This window comes from Panicum virgatum, chromosome 6N, assembly GCF_016808335.1.
Source record: "Panicum virgatum strain AP13 chromosome 6N, P.virgatum_v5, whole genome shotgun sequence".
In the NCBI taxonomy this organism is placed as follows: Eukaryota; Viridiplantae; Streptophyta; class Magnoliopsida; order Poales; family Poaceae; genus Panicum; species Panicum virgatum.
In genome coordinates this window covers 29,204,720-29,224,102 of record NC_053150.1, presented here as the reverse complement: position 1 = coordinate 29,224,102, position 19,383 = coordinate 29,204,720, and the positions used below count along the sequence as shown (strand labels likewise).

The window sequence follows — 19,383 nt, the reverse complement described above, 5'->3', positions numbered from 1 at the left end:
AGTGCAGGACCTGTTTCGATCTACCATATCACTTCAACTCAGATCCAGAAATAATTGGGTGGATTATTTGACACATAGTCATCCAGTCAAAAGAAATTTTCTTAGGATCAAGGTTTGACAACACCAGCTTAAATACCCATGGCTCAGAAGACACTCCATCAATTCTCAGCCCCGTCCAATAGCCATATACCTACTAGTTTGAAAAATGACCAAGGCACCGATGGCTTTGAGATAAAGACTAGGCTTGTCAACATGGTTCAAGCAAGTCCCTTCTACGGAAAGGCATCAGAGGATGCCCACGCTCATCTATAGAATTTTCTGGAAGTGAGCAGCATAATCAACCCAAGAGACACTACGATGGATAATGTTCGTCTTCGACTGTTCCCATTCTCTTTGCTTGCGAAAGCAAAGACGTGGTTCTACACCTACGAGGATGCGTTCGACACTTGGGATGCGTGCTCCAATGCTTTTCTGGTCAAGTACTTTCTGATGGGCAAAACCAATGCCCTTAGGAATAGGATTTCCAGTTTTGAATAACTCTAGGACGAGACAGTCCCGGAAGCCTGGGAACGTCTTCAGGAATACATTGCAGCATGCCCACACCATGGCATGGAAGAATGGCTTATCATTTAGAACTTCTTCCATGGCCTAAACCAGTGATCGCAAGATCACATGGACGCAGCAGCGGGAGGAGCATTCCTCTCCCTCGATGTTGCAGGAGCTAGAACGCTCATCGACAAGGTTGCTTCCCACAAGAGTTGGAAGGGAGATAGGCAGCCAGCCCATGCAAAAGGAATACAAGAAACTGACAGTGTCAAATATGCTAGCAGCCAAGACGGATATTCTCATGAACAAGCTGGAATCTCCACCCCAGAAGGTTAGCCAGACTATGGAGTCTCAGATGACATGTGAGAAATGTGGCAATACTAGACACTCGGGCAAATCTTGCCCATTCACTCAAGAGCACGAGAACTCCATTGGGAACAACACTCCCAATGACTCAGACTGTCATCCTCAGCAAGGTTGGAATTCTAAGCCCGACCTCCCCTTCGACAAACAGCAAGGTAACAATTTTAATAATAGTTTTCATGTACGGCCAAAAACAAATGAATGACAACATTAGTGAGAAATTTCTTGCTAATGATAAAATTCTTGAGTCTTTGGCTATGCAACTAGATGAGTTTAACTCTGTTATTAAACATCAGTTGAGTTTCAACAAATTGATAGAAACTAAAGTAACTCAGCTGGCCTTATCTTGCCTTAACCATGACACGGGGAAGCTATCCGGGCAACCAGAAGTGACCCCGAAAGAAATTGTGAGTGCGGTAGCTGTGCGGGCAAGACAATTCGCACATCTTTCGCAGGATGAAGGTACATGGTGGAAGACCGTAACTGCAAGGAATACCAATGCTGAAGACGGAGTGCTAGAGGATGCCGAAGAATCCAACACCATTTCTACCTAGGAACACCCCGTGGAACCCCCTATAACTTCACAGGACTGTCACAATACAACCGCCTTACCATTTCTAGAACAGAGAAGGAGGCCGGTGGCCGAAGAGCAACTCGGCAAGTTCGCCGAGGTAACTAAGAGGTTATATGGCAACTATGCAGGTTCCCATATACGCCAAGTATCTCAAGGATATCCCTGGAAATAAGAGGGTCCTACCGACCACTGAGGTCGTGCAGCTTACGGATGAGTGTAGCACAACTATACTCAAACCTCTCTTGGAGAAGAAGAAGAAACCAGGATAGCCCACCATCACATGTTCCATCAGAGCTCAACACTTTAAGCACGCTCTTTGCGATCTGCGAGCAAGCATCAGCGTCATGCCAAAGGTGATTTATGATAAACTTAACCATCATGCGCTTGCTTCTACTGCTATGTGTTTGCAGCAAGCAGACCAATTAGTTCGTCATCTCGCGGGGATATCCAAGGATATTGTGGTGAAAATACGGAATTTCTTTGTCCCTGTTGATTTTGTCATTCTCGACATGGAGGTTGACACTGGGATCCCTCTCATATTGGGGAGGCCATTCTTGAGCTTGACAACTGCACACATTGATGCGGGAGTTGGAGTAATCCAACTCAACATCAATGGGCAGAAGGAGAGATTCGGTTTCAGACCGAAGGATGAACAATGCTCACAGATCAAAAGTTTCAACTGGAAGGAATCCGTGAAAGAGCTGGAGAAGCCGTATTCCCTCATCGAATTCGTGGAGAATCGTCGATCTCGAGAGGAGATTATGGTGTATATCTAACATAACGCGAAGCGGAATATCCAACATAGGAATTTTCTGGAATTTGGGAAGAAAGAGATCGAAGTAACTCTGGCTATGGCGGAAGAAAGTGTCACCACCAATGTCCACATCAGGTGATGACGACCGAACCCAAGGTATGGATAGTCTTGCTCAGGACGAGAAACTCGAGCCCTTGCCATGAGGTACGTGGTAGTTATCCATTCTTGCATTTGCATATAGGATAGTTTATATTCTTGCATAGTTTTCCCTTTCACATCATGGCATGTTTAAATTCTCACAAATGCATTCTTTGACTTTACACTGCATAAAAATAAAGTGAGAAAAGAAAATAGCCAAGATGGCAGTCCTACTGAGCTTCATTCAAGCTTGAGGGGTACCGATGTATCCAGGTAAGACATCCGACCTATCCTTTCTTCTTGTGTCCTAAAAAAATTAGTTAGCTTAAATCATTCAAAAACTCAAAAAAGGGGTAAAAGTATAAAATAAAATAAAAATAAATAAATTAATTAATTAAAGCACAAAAAAATATTTCATGCTTTGAATAAAACTCCCGGCTCATATGTGTGGAAATCTGTGTAAGCTCTTATCATGGAGATGATGAATAGTTGCTCTGTCCATGCTTTGCAAGTGCCTTGTATACAACTGATTACTCTCCTAGTACTTGAACTAGTTGGCACATAAGTAGTTCCACTAAAATCTGGTTTGAGTGGGAGCATGAGCTTGATTTCCTAGTCTAAGTTGTTGTGAGATTTTGAGATGGCCCGAATCGGAATAAGACTGCATGCTCTAGTAGGGAACCTCTCGGAATTTCTTTAAAATAAAAAATGGTAAAGAATTCCCCTTTGGTTTGCATGTCCTAACTAGAGCCATAATGTTTTATCATATGAACCGATATAAGCTATCTTGAGTTATTTTGAGCTTTGCCGAATGGTGAGTTCGTTCGAGGAAGGTACTTGTCATCTACCGATCTTTCTCCTTTGTGTAACCATTGTTTTGCTAGCCTCAAAATGTTTGGCATGTCAATTACCAACTCTGGGTATTGATATCTATTGGTATTTCTTAACGTTCACAGAGTAATCCGCAAGCGCATGGAAGATATCATTGTAGCACTTCACCCGGAAAGTATTCAGGGTATCGAGATTTCATAGGGAATGGATGTGTAACGACCTTCTAGCTAGTTCAACTCGGGAGAGGAAGAGGTAGGCGAGCTTCGGGTAGTGTGGTTTATCTAAGGTAAAAGGTCAAGGCAAGGTAAACTTAGGCTCGTCACTTGTTTAGTTCGGGCACCGGTCTGACCCAGGTACTGTTATGGACCTCCGGCTTGTGGCTCTACGCCATACTCGGACAGGGGGGAGTGCACTAACCACGAAGTAGCTTCGTAGCGGACCGACAGGGCTGTCACCACCTGCGGTCTACCCCGCAATACTATGGAGCACGAGGCAAACAAAGGCAATCTAGGACCTAAGCACCACGCTTAAGCCATCGACTACTTACTCTAGTGTTGCGCAGGGTTACCCGTCTTTATCAGGGGCCCTCTACTAGAGCAACCGTTACGAGAACAGACGATGAACCCGTAAACAGATGAATAACTTAAGAATACTAAACCAAGAACTTAATAGAAGATGAACTCTGGATACTTACTCAAGTGATTCGTACCCGTCGAGGTACAAGACGAAGAGAGGCCGACACGTCCGGCTCTTCTCCGATCCTTCTCGCACACTCCCTCTACTCTAATGATACAAATGGAGACCTACTACTACTTCTCCAACAAGTGAATGGTGATGCCTTGAGAGGGTGTGTGGGGGCTCCTTTTATAGCTCCAAAGGTCGGTTCCCGCCATCAACAGATATGGGAACATTGACAACCGTCTTCTGGAGGATAAGAAGGACGTTCCCGCCAAAACTTAGCCTGAGCCTCTGCCATGTGGGGTCGGCCGAACCCCTATGGCCGCCTCTGGCCACCGCCTTCATCTGGGTCGCTGCTTGGTGGGTCCTGATGTTAGATTGGTCGGTGCCGGGACTGGGTTGGTCGGTTTGGTTTGGTTTGTGGGCCCTCTTTGTTGGTATGATGCAGTGTCGGATGTTCTATGCATTTGTGTTGCGTCTTTCGTCTATTTTTGCTCTATTCTAGGTATGGGTGCCTGCAATCCAAGAATCACCAAAACTCATGGAAATGATTAGAAATAAGCCCTATAACTACTTTTGGTGTTCGAAAGTTATGAAAAGATGCAGGAGTTGACGGCTTTATTTCTGACTTAAGGGCCATCAACAACACCCCCACACTTAGCCTTTGCTCGTCGTCGAGTAAAGAGGCGAAAACTAAAGTGAATGCAACCCCTTCGAAGAAACCTGCATACAAGTTATTCCAAGTTTTCTCCTAGACTTGTGAACTTTTTTTGAGTGTCTACCATGCTTATCTTGATAATTGAAACTTGAAACGGTTTTAAACTTCATGTTCCTTTGTCTCCCGAGCTTAGATACTAGATTTTATTAATTTTCAAAATCAAAACATAGCTCAACTCCTCAGTTTGTACTCTCGGATCTCTCTTTTTGCTTTTTGAATCCCTCACCAAGGCAAATTATTGCCTCTTTTTCTCCTACCTCTAGAAAGGCTTATGTGGAGCTCAGGGTAGGAAAAAGTTGAAGGCATATCTATCCCTCTTGTGTTGCTAAGTCAAAGACTGGATCCTTTAGGAGAAACAAATCATAAACCTTGATCAAGATGTGCAAGTGTGTGTGGAATTTGTGGATGATATATGAACTCCTTTCATGAGCTATTTCTCTCTTATTTTCTTTTGGACATGGGCTAACTTTCTTTTGAAACACATTGGACCTTCATGTGTCCAAATTTCTTTTCTTTCTCTTTTGAATGCTTTGGACCTTCATGTGTCCCATTTTTTTTACTAGCCCATGTCCTTTCAACTTGGAGAGAATAGCTATGAATAACATAGAGTTTTTATTTTGTGGAATGGATACACAACTTCCAGTGTAGAAGTTGGTAAAATATGTGGAGTGTATGTGATCTTGATCATGGGAATATGAAATGCATCTCTCAAAAAGGGTCACAACAATTTGACAAAGTTCAAAGAGATAACAAGTTGCATATGTAGAAGGTTTTATGTTTGAAGAATATATGGCCTTGGATAGGAATTTTATAAACAAACGAGGAGCCATGCTATCAAGTTTTTATTTTTAAAAGGAATTTTAAGTACTTTGCAAGGGAGAACTAGGTTCCATTTGTTTTAACCATATCTCAAGAGTCAATTACTAGATTAGCATGGGGTCCCTATCATGGATTGGTTCACAAGAATTGAGGTACAAACAAGGAATAAAAAGTATGCAAATTTTATCATGAAGTGCATGGAGTGCATGGTTATTTTTAATTCTTATTTATTTGCGCAGGATTTTTTTTTTGTACATAGGGGAAACAGAGGTAGAGATACAAACCAGGGTCCAGGAGAAAGCTGGGCCGAGGTGGGCTCTCCTTGGGCTCGGCCGAACCCATGGATCGGCCGACCCAATGGTAGCCCCTCTGGCCATGTCCTTTTGTGTGTGGCATGTCTCGGTGCTGTGTGTTGTGTTAGCTACGTGCTGCCCCCCCACACTAGTCTTTTGCTTGCGATCTTATTCCAAAACACATGGAAATAAAACAAAACTCTGCCGGTTTGAAAAACCGGGGAGTTGATCTTTTATTGAATTATCAAATATGTGGGCACATTATATTTGAAGGGAAATACATGAAAATAAATGCTGGAAAGTAAAGTGGTAAAGTGCCCAAAGGATACTGTGAAGGGTGATGTGCAATCTAGAGGTTGCCCTTCTCAACTCGCTTTTCCAGGCGTTCTATCTTAACGCCTAGACCGCGGCAAAGCGTATCGTAGTCGTCCTTGACGGACTTGAGCTCTAGCATGAGCTCCGCCACATGATCGCTAAGCTTCTTATGCCCATTGCGCAGTTTGATCACTATGCGAAGGAGCTAGGCGACCTTAGGTCCCTTAAGGACCTGCTCATCCTCGCTCTCATACTTCCCACCAAGATGCGTGATCGGAGGAGGGGGGATGTGTCTCTTGAAGCACTTGGCACCCTTAGGGGAGGATGCCACGGACTCAGCTTCTCCTTTATCCTTAGGAGATAGTCCGGGCATCAACCCCTTGTCGTACCCACCGCCTGGGGTACGGATGCCTACAACATGAAAACATTGTGGAGGCGAGGGTGTCGTGGTCGTGCGTGTGGGTGTAGTTACATAGTTATGGCTAACGATATCCCCACTCTTTGTGTACAACGAATATACGTGTTCCTGTCCCTCCTCTAATGGCATCGGCGGAAGCGGGTCGGAGAAGAGGCGCTTGGAAATGTCCTTCGGTGCGAGCACCCCTGTTGTCGGACGTGCAGAACCTCCTGAGCCTGGGCACCTGCCCCTCTTGGTGGAGATCTTCCTGATGGTGCGCGGCGTCAAGCGGGAGGCCGAGGTGCCGCCGGGGTGGTTTGGCCGAACCAGGGGTTCGGCCGGCCCCCTGTCGGCGCCCCTCGCCTCCCCCTTCGGTGCTGGTACAAGGATTACCACCAATGGCGTCTTGGCGATGTGCTCGGCCTCCTGGTCGACTTCCATGGCTGCAAGGGTAAGGTTCGCCGGCGAGGGCTCTCCTTCGAGGGCGAACGTGGATGAAGCTTCGTTGAACGGGATGATTGCCTTGCCAGCCATGGGGAATGATCAGAGTTTGTGGAGGGGATGAGAGCAAGAAGATCAAGATGGAGGTGAGGAAGAAAGGAGAAGGAGAGGATCATTTTTAAAGCCAAAACCGGGAGAAAATTTCCTTTCTGCAGCCCGGCACGTATGGAAATGAGAAGTGGCCATTTGAGGGGACTTGAATACGAAATTTGAAGTGCTGCAGCTGCCAGGTGGGGTTGGCCGACCCAGGGGTTCGGCTGGCCCCACTTGGGCCCCTCTGGCTCTCAGTTTTCTCTCATGGGTCAGGGGGCACGAGGTGGCCCCCATGCAAGTGGTTTTGGGTTTTATTTTGGGGCTGAGGAGTTTGAAATGTGTCGAATTCTACTAAATTTATAATATCAAACTCGTCACTGGAGTTATATGGCATATGAAAAACTTTTAAACGTTGGCCATTTACCTTGAACAACTTACCTTCGTCGTCTTGGAGTGTGACGGCTCCATGTGATGATGCGTTGACGACGGTATATGGCCCCTTCCACTTGCTTCAGAGTTTTCCTTCGCCGAAGGGCTTAACCCTGGAATTAAACAATAGTACCTTATCTCCAGGTTTGAATTCCTTTGGCTTGATCCTCTTGTTGTGCCATCATTTTGTTCTATCTTTATAAATCTTGGCACTGTGGTAAGCCTTCTCTCTCCATTCTTCCAATTCTGCCAGTTGAATTTGTCGATTCTTTCCGGCTTGCTTCAAATCCATGTTCCATTGCCGGATGGCCCAGTGGGCTCTGTGTTCTAGTTCCACTAGCAAATGGCATGTTTTGTCATAGACAAGTTGAAATGGGGACATTCCAATGGGGATCTTGTATGCTGTCCTGTATGCCCAGAGTGCATCAGGCAACTTACTTTTCCACCCCTTCCCCATCTCGTTGACGGTCTTTTGTAGAATATTTTTGATTTGTTTGTTGGATGTCTCTGCCTGACCGTTGGTTTGTGGGTGGTATGGAGTGGCAATGTTGTGTTTGGTTCCTAACTCCCTGAGGTTGTTTCGGAAGGTCTTGTCAATGAAGTGTGACCCTCCGTCACTTATGACCATTCTTGCAGTTCCAAACCGAGGGAAGATGACTTCTTGGAACATCTTCCGGGCGTGTTTGGCGTCAGCAGCTCTGCATGGTAATGCTTCCACCCACTTGGATACGTACTCCACTCCACCCACTTTTGGGAATGGTCCCATAAAGTCAATGCCCCAAACATCGAATAGTTCGACTTGGAGATTATTTGTGAGGGGCATTGCATTGCGAGTTGTTATGCCACCATGCATCTAGCATCTGCGACACCTTCGAATGAATTCTTTGATATCTTCATACATTGTTGGCTAGAAGAAACCACTTTGCCAGATTTTTGCTTGAGTTCTGAATGCTCCATAGTGGCCTCTATATGCTGCAGTGTGGCATTTCTCGATGATTTGTGTGGCTTCTGCTGCGTGTACGCATTGTCTCAGCAGACCATCTGAGCATACCTTGTATAGGTATGGTCGTCCCAAAGGTGTCAGCGGCTCTCGTAGATCAGCTTTTTCTTATTCTCCCCTGGTGGCACATATCCTGCAACCATAAAGTTCACAATATTTGCATACCACGGGGTAGAGTCCGTCACCTTCAGTAGCATGTCATCGCGTAGAAAGTTGTTTATCGGAGGTTCCTGCAAGTTAGTAACCCGCATACGTGATAGTTGATCTGCAATTGTATTCTCTACTCCCTTTTTATCTTTTATTTCAAGGTCAAATTCTTGGAGTAAGAGAATCCATCTTATCAAACGAGGTTTAGCATCTTTCTTGGTGAGCAAGTATTTTAAAGCTGCATGATCAGTATAAGCAAGGACCTTTGCTCCAACCAGATAAGATCTAAACTTGTCTATAGCAAAGACAACTGCCAGGAGCTCCTTCTCTGTGGTTGCATAATTAAGTTGGATTCCTGTTAGCGTCTTGCTAGCGTAAGCGATTGCGTGATGCTTTTTATCTTTGGTTTGGCCTAAGACCGCCCCAATAGCAAAGTCACTGGCATCACACATTATTTCGAATGGAAGGCTCCAATCCGGAGGTTGGATGATCATTGCCTTTTTCAGAGTGTTAAAGGCCTTTAAGCACTCGTCGGTGAACTCGAAGGGTGCGTCTATGGCTAACAGGCTTGTGAGGGGTCTAGCAGTTTGTGAAAAGTCTTTAATGAATCTTCTGTAGAACCCCACATGACCTAGGAAGCTACGAATGCCCTTAATGTTCACCGGAGGTGGAAGCTGTTCTATGACCTCAATTTTGGCTTTATCCACCTCTATTCCTCTTTCGGACACTAAGTGTCCGAGGACGCTGCCTTCCCGGACCATGAAGTGGCATTTTTCCCAATTGAGAACCAGGTCCTTCTCTTGGCATCTTTGTAAGACCCTGTCTAAATTTTCAAGACAATGATCGAAAGTTTTTCCATAGACGGAGAAATCGTCCATGAAAACTTCCATGATTTCCTCGATCATGTCGGAAAAGATAGACATCATGCATCTTTGAAATGATACCGGAGCGTTACATAGCCCAAACGACATCTTACGATAAGCATAGGTTTCGTAGGGGCATGTAAATGTGGTCTTACTCTGGTCATCGGGATGGATGGGAATTTGATGATAACCCGAATACCCATCAGGACAACAGAAGAAGGAATGCTTAGCTAGCCGTTCTAACATTTTGTCAATGAACGGAAGCGAAAGTGATCCTTCTTTGTGGCTGCGTTGAGTTTTCCGTAATCTATGCACATCCTCCATCCCGTGACCGTTCGTTGAGGGATTAACTCGTTTTTGTTATTTTCAACGACCGTCATACCTCCCTTCTTCGGCACTACCTGGACTGGACTAACCCACTCGCTATGTGGCACGGGATAGATTATCCCGGCATATAGGAGTTTCAAGACCTCTTTCTTGACAACCTCTCGCATCGTATGGCTGAACCTACGTTGAGGCTCTCTAGAAGGTGTTTTTGTAGGATCTATCTGTTGTCGGTCGAAACCCACCGGCGAGCAGCGACAGGCAACACGAAGAGCCGGGAGGTCGCCGGAGCGCTGGCAGGCACTGCTCCCTCGTCGACAGCCCGCAATTCCGTCACGCGCCCGGAGAATGTATGGAAAGCCGGGCGTGCCACCTGACCTATACCCGATCAGGAGGGTGCGAACGTGCTCCAAACAGTTTCCTGCATACAAAGACACGTGTAAATGTAAGTCTGAGCCGTGGTCGGCTCCCCGGGACGACTCTTGCATCGGCTTTAAAGAGCCGATCGAGTCCCGGTGTCAGATTGGATCTGTGTCTATCCGGATATTGATGAATAAAGCAAATACCTATAAAAACTGCTTCAATTAAATCTAATTAATCTAATCCACAATGGTAACAGCTTCACTACTAGATCGGAACTTCCTACACATGACTAGGCCTAATGAAGATAACATACAACTAAACCACAACCCAAAACAGAGGCCTAAGAACTAGCAAGAGCCGATTCCCGGAACAATCCCTATCAAGGCTAAGATAAAGCATCTATTACACCACCGGATCATCCAATCCGTTTGCAAGGCCTAACCTAGTAGATATTACGCCAACTCTTAAGATAAGAGCAAACCATAACAGATCAGATCTACTAGACATAAAAGAAGCAGGGTGTTGCCTCTGTGCAACTAATTCTATGCGACAAGAACTAGCATGAGATTGAAACGTGACTGCACAGAGACAACATGATATTCGTAGATGATAAACAACAAAGCACAACAGATCTACTAAAAGCCATGCTACGAACATCAGGATAACTAGTACTACTCGCCATCAAAAATGCTTCAGTACGAGTAATACCAAGGTAAAAGCAAGAACAATACTGCCCTGATCGCAAGAAGCGATCAGGGCAGCATGGCACTTACTTGGATGAAACCCTAGGATTAGGGGTGGCGATGCGCCGAGAGTTGTTGTTTGCGAGACGTGATGACACTCTCCTTTACGAATAACAAAGGATACATATTTATAGTCCGGAGACTTGGGAAACAATCTAAACTAATCTTGTCCCGATCGGACTCTATCTCTAATCTTAAACTAAATCTAACGATACATGGCCCATGTGGCCCAGATGCTCACGCAGGAGCCGATTTACAAGTCTTCTTAGTCTTCTGCTTTAAGCCCATCTTGCTTTCGGCCCATAAATTAATCCCGTTAATTTATGACGATAACACATGCCCCCCTGGTTTTGGCAATGATAGTTCCAAAACCAATCCGTCGCTTCATCTTCCCGTTAATGCTCATTAAACACACTGCAACCACCAAGGAAGACGCAACGTCTCTGCAACTGGCTCCTCGTAGAACGTGAAAACTGCCGATCCGTCTTCCATCTTTTCACTATTTAATCTCGCCCCGAATCGGCTCTTCTTCACAGCGAACTCCTTCTTCCTCCCAAAGCCAGTAGCGCAGAAAACCCCAATCCTTCAGCACCAGCAATGGCCATCACTTCTTCCTCCGGCTCCAACTCCTTTGGAGATTCCTCTTCTTCCTCTTCTCCCTCTTCCTCTTCTTCCCTTTCCGCCTCCTCCATTGATCCTATCTCAGAGAGCCGAGAGCCGACCCCCGAATGGGACCCAATAGCAGCCTACAAGGCGCTGGCTCCTCTGCACTGGGATGCAGAGGAGTTCGACTTCGGGGTCGTCTCCGAGGAGGACGAGCCTGAAACTGAAGGAGAAGACCTCTGGCTCCTGTTCCAGGAGGAGTCGGAGAGCGGCGAGGAAGAAGACCCTCCTTCTTCGGACGGAGTCGACTCCTCTTCGGAAGAGGAGATCGACTCCCCCTCCGATGACGACGAGCCGATGGGCGGAAAGCCCCTCAGGTTCCTCGGGTCCTCCGAGGAGGACAGCGAGGAAGAGAACAGTGGCGGCGACGATGAGGGCTGGAGCGACTTCGGGTCCGAAGGCGGCAGCAGCGCCTTCAGCAGCGACGACGACAGCGACGATGGCAGCAGCGACGGCAGCAGCGGAGATGTGCCGGCCCGAAGCCCCAAGCGCCGTAGGTACTAGGTACCTATGAGCAGTAGTAGTAGGTAGCATCGTAGGGGTAGGATCATAAAGCCGAAGGATTAATTCCTTTGTAACAATCAGCTTTTCCTTGTAATGAACTTTCCTTTAATGAAATTGAATTTCCCTTCAATTCCATGTGTCTTCATTTACTTTCCAAAAAAGCCGATGGCAACGCATCAGGCTACTATAAATATCCAAGAGACGACGGGATTCAAACTAGAAGTAACCCGCACAAGAATAGAGTAACACTTCCACCTTGAACCGAACTCTTGAATCCGAGCATAATTCGAAAACCAAGCTCCACAAATTCGAGAAAGAATTCTCCAAGCAGCCGGAATTCGAATCAGAGCCTGCAACAATCAAACCCTAAGACAACGGATCTGAACCATGGCAAATTCTGCAACTCAGACGACAAGCTCTACAATCGATGATGCGGCAATCTGCGGCCTGGAGGTAATATTTGGCCTAATCCTTTAATTTTCTTCAGCTTACTAAGCCTCCGAATACTGAATTCTGAAACATGACACCATATGCATACTTCTGAATTTCTGAATTTCTGAACTTCAGGTGTCAGACATCCTTCTGCCGCATCCCTTCAACCCAAAATCTTTCTGTCTTGGCCCACAAACCCATGAAAACCGCATAGATTTGATCTCTTGTGAAGAAAATAGGATCCCTTTTGTGAGTCAAAACATCAATCTGGACCTCTGGGCCATCTGCTTAAGAGCCTGGCCTAACCCCCCTGAGAGTTGGATTACATGGTACAGCAGAGTAGCAAAAGCTCATATGCCCTTGTGGCTGGATTTGAACATAGCCGATGCACTTAGCTTATCACTGTCACCCCTTGAAAAAGATGAAAATCTTCTAAAAACCATCGGCTACTTCTGGTCTGATGCCCTGAATTGTTTCCTCTTTGGTCATGGACACATGACCATTACTCTGCTGGATGTTACCATGATCACTGGCCTAGACATTAGTTCTCCTAATCCTGCTGCTCACAAAATGGCAGAAGTCCCCTTCAAGCTTTCTTCCAAAGTTAACTGCACAAACTGGGGCACTTATATGAATCAGCACATGAAAACAAAAGGTCCAGTGACTGAGAAGGAACACACAGCCTTCCTAAACCTTTGGCTAGAGCACTTCATCTTCTGTGGTCCTTCTCTAGCTCCGACTAAGAACTATCTTCCCTTGGCCTATCACCTGGCCCATGGCAATCGCACTGGCCTAGGTAAACTTTTCCTTCGAGAAATCTGCAGATATCTCCATTTGATGACATCTAACTTGCTTAACCAAAAGAAACTGAGAACTGGAGGCCCTTGGTGGTTTATTCAGTTGTGGGCACAACTGTACTTTCAGCACCATATCCCAAACTTCCAAGGCCTGACCAAGAACTCTTTTCCTGATGAGAGTGGCAAACCAATTAGATGTACTAGCTATGGCCAAGCTTTCTTCAGCCTTCCTGGCAGTAAATTAAACTCAACAGATGCAGCAAATTGGTTCAGAGTCTTCTACAAAGGACTAGATAATCCTCTCTACTTCCCATTTACTGAATCTGAATCCTTTGAGAACCCAACTGCCTTCAGATTAGATAACTTTGCCGATGACGATAGCACTCTTTAATGATCCGACCTGGCTTCCTCCCTGTTGGCATCAGCACCTCTAATAGAATTATCAAGCCAGGTTATGAATCTTACCAACCAGCCATAGCAGCTCGGCAATTTGGCCTAGGACAGGTCCCTCCCCACTTCCATATTCACCACTTGGTGGAGAGCAGAGCCGATCTGCCTAACGGTCTCACCAGTTCAAGATGCTACAGCATGTTTGATGACCTCCACATCCCAATACCAGCCGATATGTCCTTTACCTCTTCATCAATCGGCTTTGATACTTGGTGTAACATGTGGAAAACACATGCATTCAGGAAAGCTCTAGGTCCTCAACTGTAGCAGATCGATCCTGAATATGCAATCCCCGAAGCAGAGGTATTGAATTTATACATTTTTGCTCTTTCCAGATCATCCATCCTTCCATTTGTCTAATTCAAACTCACTTTGCTTGCAGCAACAAGATGGTCCAGAACCTATGACCAGCAACGGGGAGCCATTCCACTTTCTTCCAACTGCCCCTAATGTACTCTTCTGCAAGGGATCACCAACAATGAAGAAAGTGATAATGACTGTTCAGCCAGACTTACTTCAGTCGGCTTCCAAACGAAGACAAACTCCTGCAAGCGCTGCCCCCCGAGTCTTGACCAAGAAAAGGAAGATGATCACGAGGCGAGTGATCAAGAAACCAGCACCAGCTTCTTCGAGTCCATCAGAGTCCAATACCAACCAGGTAACTCATTTCTCTAAAACTTCTTCTTTATCTCATACATGTGTACTCTGGTTGACTGTAATTCTATTTTTAGGACGCAGCTGAAGACATCCCCAATGCAGAAAGCCTGGAACAACATGAGATGGCTGCAACCCCTGATGCATTGATGGATGTAAACAAGGAACAAGCCGATACAATCAATGTTCTCGATGTCAACACCAGCTCTAACAGGACGATTGCTCCTGAATCACCCAACACTTCTTCAGAACAGGTAATATTACAAAACCAATTCTGAATCAGCCGATAGCTTCATAGATGCATCCTGCTCTAACTCTAGATATGTCCATAGGATTTTGACATTTCAGGTTTACTTTCCTTTGACCCGACATCAATGGGTCTGACTCTCCCTGGAGCAGAAACATCATCTTTATAGCAATCGGCTAACTTAGCACATCAGCTTCAACTCATCAAGGATCTACTATCTGCTCCGATCACTGCTCTGGTTGATGATTCCAGCAAGATAAAGAACATCTTCGAGCAAATAGAAACCCAACTTCTGGAGCCGTTGCAATTCAAGCTCTGGTCAGCCAGCAACCTTCCATTCTTTCGGATAGAAGTGAATAAAGCACAACAACGGATGGAAGCACGTCGCTCTCAAGCTTCTCTGAAAGCTGACATTACCCAAAAGTGCAAGGCCCTCAACCAGAAGAAGGCAACTCTAGATACCAAAGCTGACGTGTCTGTCAACAAAAAGCGACTCGACCTCCTGAAGAAACAACTGGCAGAACTCGAAGAAAAGCTTCGTACCACCAAGAAGCTCATCCAGGCCGAAGAAACTTCCATTGCAAACTCCAAACCAGAGACCCAGGAAATAACCGAGCAGATACAAGCAGAGTTTGCAGAGATAAGCACCTTGAGTTGGCAGATAGTAACAGACGATGACAAGGATGACGAAGCAATCATAGCACGAGCAGACGCCGTCCGTATAGAAGCCATCCATGTCATAGAGGAATTCCTGAACCAGTAGATAGGCTCAAGATACAATTAGTACTGCCTGTTAACCTGAAACTTGTAACTGTTTTAAAAATATCTTAAGTCGATGGTTAAACCCCGGCTGTTACTTTCTCCTTTTTTTTACTGGCCAACTCAACGTGTTGGCCTGTCATCATTTCATTTTTTTAACTGGCCAACTCAACGTGTTGGCCTATCATGATTTTTTTTCTTTTTTTTTACCGGCCAACTCAACGTGTTGGCCTATCTCTTTTTTTTTTACTGGCCAACTCAACGTGTTGGCCTATCTCTTTTTTTTTACCAGCCAACTCAACGTGTTGGCCTGTCATGATGATTTTTTTTACGGCCAACTCAACGTGTTGGCCTACTACACTGTAGCCAGATGGATCTCATCGGCTTTTCGTTACTCGCCTTCCCACATGCTCGGGAAATACTTCTTGAGATGTTGGCCATTGACAGCAACAGGAAACTTGACGCCGTCCAATTCCTTGAGCATGTATGCATTCCCAGGCAAGACCTGATCAACCTTGTACGTCCCATGCCAAGTTGGAGACCATTTACCAAACTTTTTATCTTTAGTCCCCAATGGCAATACTGCCTCCCAAACCAAGTCTCCAACCTGGAAATCCTTAGGCCTGACCTTCTTGTTGTACGCACGAGCAACTTTAGCCTTATTTTCTTTGATCTTCTCCAATGACCAAAGCCTTAGTTCCGTCAGGTCTTCCACATTATCGTTCATCAAGGCCGCATACTGTTCAGCGGATAGATCATTCTGAAATTCGACACGCCTTGATCCGGCTGTGATCTCCCATGGTAACACAACATCTTGGCCGTAGACTAAATTGTGCGGTGACGTTTTGGTGGACCCATGACATGAAATATGATATGCCCACAAAGCTTCTGATAACACCTCATGCCAGCGCCTAGGATATTCATCGATCTTTCTCTTTATGAGCTTGATGAGGCTCTGGTTGGATGCTTCAGCCTGTCCATTAGCTTGGGCATAATATGGAGATGATCTGATCAGCTTAATTCCCATGTCATCGGCAAACTTTCTGAACTCCTCCGATATGAAGACCGATCCTCCATCGGTCGTAATAGTTTGAGGAATTCCAAATCTATGGATGATGTGCTCTTTGACAAAGCTGATCACATCTCTTGACGCTACTAACCTCATGGGTACTGCCTCCACCCACTTTGTGAAATAATCTGTGGCAGCTAAGACCCATTGGTGACCCTTGCTAGACTGTAACACCCTAACTTAAGTTCCAGCATTTATTAATAAATTTAATTGGCTTTATTTAAATTTCTAAGGTTTATTGTGTTTATTGTGGCATTTAATCTAATTTTGTTCCTCAAGTAATTAAAATTTATCATAGGTTTAATTTTTGTTGTTGCATCATGCCGGAGCATCTCTTTTATTTGATTGAGTGCTAGGATTGAATTCAAATTTGAATTTGAATTCAATTTATTTTGGGTGTAGCTTGGAAAAGAAAGGAGAAAGTAAATAGAAAACCAAGCCCAACCCAATTCCTTTGGCCCAAATCGCGGCCCTCTTCTCCCTCTACTCGGCCAGCCCAGCGCACGGCCCACTCCTCCCACCGCAGCAGCCCGAGCCGGCCCAGCCTCCCACCTCCCCCTCACTTTCAGCGTTTGGCCCACAACCCCGCTCGCCCCGCTGCCTCAGCCCGCGCGCGTGCGCCACCTGCCCAGCCCGCTCCCCGGCCTGCCCCGCACCACGCGGCCCGGTCCGCCCCGCGCTCCCGCTCCGCTCACGGTTCCGCGTCGCCCGCGCCCCCACTGACCGGGCGGACCCGCCTGTCATCCCTTTCCCCTCGCCGCGCGCACGCAACGGAAGCCCCACGATCCCCGCCAGGGATCTCGCCGCATCTTTCACGGGGCACGCACGCCCAGAAGCCCAGCGCCCCTTCTTAAACCAACCCGCGGACCCCCCTGCACTCCATCCCGCTAGCGCCGCCACCCCAAAACCCTAGCTCCACAGCCGCCCGCTACCTCCGCGTCGGAGCAGAAGCCTGCGCCGCCGCATTTCCGGTGCTCCCGATGTTCCCCACCACAGCAAGCCACCAGGGGAGCTTCACACGGAAGCCATGGTCCTCGCGAAGCTCTTATTCCCCGACCCCGGCCCCGCTGCGCATGGGAATTCGTGTGGCAAGCTCCGTCGTTCAGCGCCTGCACCACCGGAATTCCACCACTGCGCCGGCCCTCTCTTCGACCCCGTCCCTCGGTGAGCCTCAGCTAGTTTCCCTGAACCCGTTACGCTAGTTAGTTTAGCCCTTAGCCTGCTCCCGAGGTCAGCACATCGTACGCCGGCGAGGTGCGCCGTCCGAGCCGCCCTGCACCGGCGACGACCCCCCTTCCAGCCCCGAACCGCCTCTCCGAGTGCCCTAGTGGACTGTATGCATCACGCTCGCCCTTTTGCACCAGGCCGCGACCCTTTTGGCCACCTGAATCGCCGTAGCGATCAACTCCGGCGACCCCCTTCCAACGCCGCCGCTCGCCGTGGCGTCAGCGTCGCCGCCCGCGTGCCCAAGCCCTCTGAGCCGCCCATTTAGGAACCAACGGCCGGGATTAGATCGGATCCAGATCTAATCTGGACCATCAGATCCAAAACCGACGGCCCAGATTAGAAGATACCCTTTCGCCTAGTAATCTTTCTAAAGAGCCCCTCCCTTTATTGCTAATCAACCCGCAGTCCTGATCTATTCAAAAATAATTACGGTTTGGCCCTGTTTTATTCACTTAAGCCCCTGGTCTTTCCCAATTTTGAACCCGCCGTCCAGGTCTGTCGTTTTTGCGAGTTAGACCCTGGAGTTAGCAGTTAATTACATTTTAGCCCTCGGTTTTTGTAGAAAACCCCCTGGAACTTTAGTTTTCTTACAAATAAGCCCCTGAACCTTGTTTTTAGCCTAGAATACGCGTTTTAGCTCCGTTTTAAGCGTTCTTTATATCCACGCGATCGTTGTAACGCGTAGAATAGTTTTAGACTAGTTTAGTGTGCTGTTTTTATGTATTGATGTACTGTTTCTTAGTTTTTGTTAGTATTTGCTTGTATGCTTATTATCGTGCATTGTTTTGGCCATGTGTTCGGGAGTAGACGTTGATCCATCGGAGGAGCCCCAGTACCAGTACCCGGAGCAGCCGTCTTTGGAGCAGTTTGAGCAGCAGCCTGAGCAGTACGAGGAAGGCAAGTATAACATGAACAACCTATCACTTTTAAATACAATTTCATACTGCATTTTAATACTGTATGCCTATAAGGATTTCCTAGCCACTTTATATTCTTTATTTATATCCTTTGGGTTGCATTGTGGTTAGTTGTGCTAGGTGCCGCGCTATAACACACTCTAGTCATTTTTAATTAATTTGATTAATGGTTTACTTGAACTTAATTCTGAGAGTGGCCCTCTGTGCTTCGTGCTTGGGTGGCTCACGTCTCGTTAAAATATGGTTTTTGAAGAAACATGGTTTAGGGGGCCAGCACGGTGCTTAGTGCTTGGTTGGCCACTCTCCATAAGGACCGATTCATAGAGCGACAACCTGGGACAACAGCGCTACCACAAGGCTAGAATGGGATAGACTTGGCGTAATAATTAGATCTTTTTGGTTTGGAGTAACTTACCTGCGGGGCAGGGGCGGTAAGCTTCTATGGCCCTCGTGCTGAGTGGCCTCGTCTGTGCTTCATGTCTTGACGCCCACTAGACCTGCTCCATAGTCGCCGATCCACCCTCGCGGTTGCTCCCTACCAACGAGATTCTTTGTAAAGGCCTCGTAGTGAGTCGCTAGTCATCTCACCTAAGGAAGTGTGATGAACAACTAGCATAGCTCACGACTTGTGGGTAAAGATGTGCAACCTCTGCAGAGTGTAAAACTAGTATACTAGCCGTGCTCACGGTTATGAGCGGCCCAGATCCTCCTTTTGATTAGTGGGGTTGTCTCCTTCCGACGAGGGAGGTGCCTCTCGGGGTTACCTTGGTGGCTTGGTTTTGGAGTGGTTCTCAGTAGTGTCATGTTTAATCTTGATTAATTACTATGTAACCGG

The 19,383-nt window shown here is 46.7% G+C and overlaps 1 non-coding gene across 1 annotated transcript; it reads right to left on the bottom strand.

Annotated features, from left to right (window-relative positions):
* Positions 1–504: 504 nt before the first annotated feature.
* LOC120680360 lies at positions 505–611 on the bottom strand. The gene has a single exon (XR_005677628.1). It is a non-coding gene; the product is annotated as a small nucleolar RNA R71 (small nucleolar RNA).
* Between the last annotated feature and the right edge of the window lie 18,772 nt (positions 612–19,383).